Genomic DNA, 2745 nt, shown 5'->3' with positions numbered 1-2745 from the left:
ATTCATGTGTTATATAGATAGTACGTGAAGTGCATATATAAAGTTTTTGGAACCAAATGTTGAGATCCGTCTCGCAAAAGCTGAGATAGTAACTTGGGCATCCCTTGATTATGGAAAAGGAATAGCTCTTCTGCCTAAACCTAATCTCGCATCAGTTTTTTAAAACAGCGAAGTCTTTATTTCTGCTTACTTTTTCGCTTTGTTTTAATCTATTCATAACAGCCGTGTATGCCGTGATACAAGGCTCGGTGGACGTTGTGTTTATGAGAAGAACTGATGAATTCCAAGCTATGAAGAGACACAACAATGTACTGTTGCATCATGCATGGACGGTTAATGGATCAAAAGATTCTGGATGGAAATACTGAGGTTGCTCTGCAACTCGAGTCCATGTAAATGGATTGAAGGAAGGATTGAGAGGACTATTTCCATTGGTATGTCGAGCTATTTTTTTTTTGACTTTCTTTCCTTCATAAGAGAATAGTTGAGTTTGCTAGCTGATTCTTTTGATGATTGCACTCATAAAGACTAAAACAAGCCACTGATTGTCGTGACAAGCAGTTGGAGGCAGGAAAAGATGACTAGGAAGATGCACATCTCCTTCTGTGAGACACCTTCCAATGTAAGTGTTAATGACTCTGAGCTCGAGTCTGATGCAAGTGTCTATGACGAATTTGATATGGTTTTATGTCTCCTTTGATGAATGTATGTGTTTACTGTATTAATTGTTTCTATATGGAAAAAGAATTTTTTTACATCAACATTGCGGTCGTAGGCCAAGACGACTCTGGAAAATCGATAGACACTGGTCACTTGATCGACAAGCTTCATGGTTTAGGAAGTTTTAGACCACCGAGTACTACTGCACTGTCTTTGCTGCTTCTTAACATCCTGATTTCATCAAGAACATGGTTAGTGGTACCTCCCAGGATGATTGTGCTGTTTTTATCATTGACTCCACCATTGGTGGTTTCGAAGTTGGTATCTCTAAGGATGGACAGACCCATGAGCACACTCTCCTTGCTTCACCCTTGATGTCAAGCAAATGATTTTTTTCTGTAATAAGGTGAACTAGCTTTTCATTTTTCATTGCTTGATGTGACCATACTCTTTTGATACGATACTAACATCAATTCATGTCTTTTGTTGTTTTTCTGTTGCAGATGAATGCAACTACCCCCATATACTCCAAGGGTAAGTACGATGAGATTATCAGGGAGGTGTTTTCTTACTTAAAGAAGTTTGGATACGACACTTGAAAAATTCCATTCGTCCCCATCTCTGCTTTTGAGGATGACAACATGATTGAGACGTCCACCAACCTTGACTGGTATAATGGACCAACTCTCCTTGAGGTTTTTGACCAGATCAACGAGCCCAAGCGGCCCTCAGATAAGCCCCTCCGTCTTCCACTACAGGATGTTTAAGGGTTGTATTGGAACGGTGCCAGTGGGTCGTGTGGAGCCTGGGTATGGTTGTGACCTTTGCACTCTGGCCAGCGTGTTGGATATGATCAGAGACGGATGTATTAAGATACCAAAAGCAGATAAAATGAGCAGAGAGTCATGCATTTGTGGAGCAACTCTATGGATGAGAGCACTTTAGAAAAGGAGGCCACGATGGATCTGTATTTGTACAGCTTCATGGAATGCATAAGGAGCATCTTTTGGACATCACTTTTCCAAACATCCTTTACTTACAAGTAAATGACGGTCAAAATATGTTTAATCAAGATTTGTGCTCACAAAAAATTATACGTATTTATTAAAGGTTTACATGTGCTTTCAGTATTGTAACTGTGATTGGTCATATATGTTCTCTTCTGGTGAAGTTAGGAGAGGTACTTAGAACTAAAGGTGGAAGAGGATGTATTATTATATTAAGGCTCCCGAGAATAAAAATACTATACTTTGATCCAACCCAGTAAAAAGAAACATGATTTTGGTAATGATAGTCTTAGTAGTAGTGTTATCCAATATTGCTCGTTCTCAATTACGCACGAGTAATAAGTCTATGTTCACTTTTGGAGAATAACATATCATATGGTATAACATTTTGTCTGGTAAAAAAATTCAACTGGGAAAGGTTTGGCTAAAATTTTTAGTATGTAGATATTCATATACTATAGAAAACAACTACAAGAACAACTGGCAATTTGAGTTGTTAATTTTTTGGTTTAACTGGTTTAGTTTCTAGACATGACCTTTTGATTGTTCAGCTTCAACCTTTTCAGTTCTCACACTTTTTAAATTATATTTAAGGAAATATAGGAAATTGTTGTAAAAGAATGGGGAATTCTGTGTGTTTTATTAATGAAATACATCCCTTTATATAAGGGTTACAAAGGAGTTTAAATGGAAATACATAAATGGAAAGATTACAAATCATAAACCAACAAGGAATAGGAAAACTAGTAATATGGAAACCCTAAGTCGGCTGCCTCTCTCTCCTTAGTCGGACGTCTCTCTCTTTTCTCTCTCTCTAGGGTTTCGGCCATGTCTCTCTAGGTATGGGCCGGTTATGGACCGGGCTGGTTATGGGCCATCCACTTAATGATTTATAACACTCCTCCTTGGATGCCATAACCATACATGATTGTAATACGCTTAATGTTGCCTCATTAAAACCTTATCAGGAAAACCCAGTGGGACAAAACCATGATGAAGGAAAAAGAGTACAACACGTACTACTCCCCCTGATGTGAACCTCAGTGGAGATTCTTTAGTCTACGCATCTGATGCGTGA

The 2745-nt window shown here is 38.4% G+C and overlaps 1 pseudogene; it reads left to right on the top strand.

Moving 5' to 3' along the window:
* LOC106315033 overlaps positions 1-2745 on the top strand; it is a 6064-nt pseudogene that overhangs the window by 819 nt on the left and 2500 nt on the right.

Source organism: Brassica oleracea, chromosome C9 (assembly GCF_000695525.1).
Source record: "Brassica oleracea var. oleracea cultivar TO1000 chromosome C9, BOL, whole genome shotgun sequence".
Classification (NCBI taxonomy): domain Eukaryota; kingdom Viridiplantae; phylum Streptophyta; class Magnoliopsida; order Brassicales; family Brassicaceae; genus Brassica; species Brassica oleracea.
The sequence above is the reverse complement of the archived record's forward strand: the minus strand, read 5'-3'. Positions and strand labels throughout refer to the sequence as shown.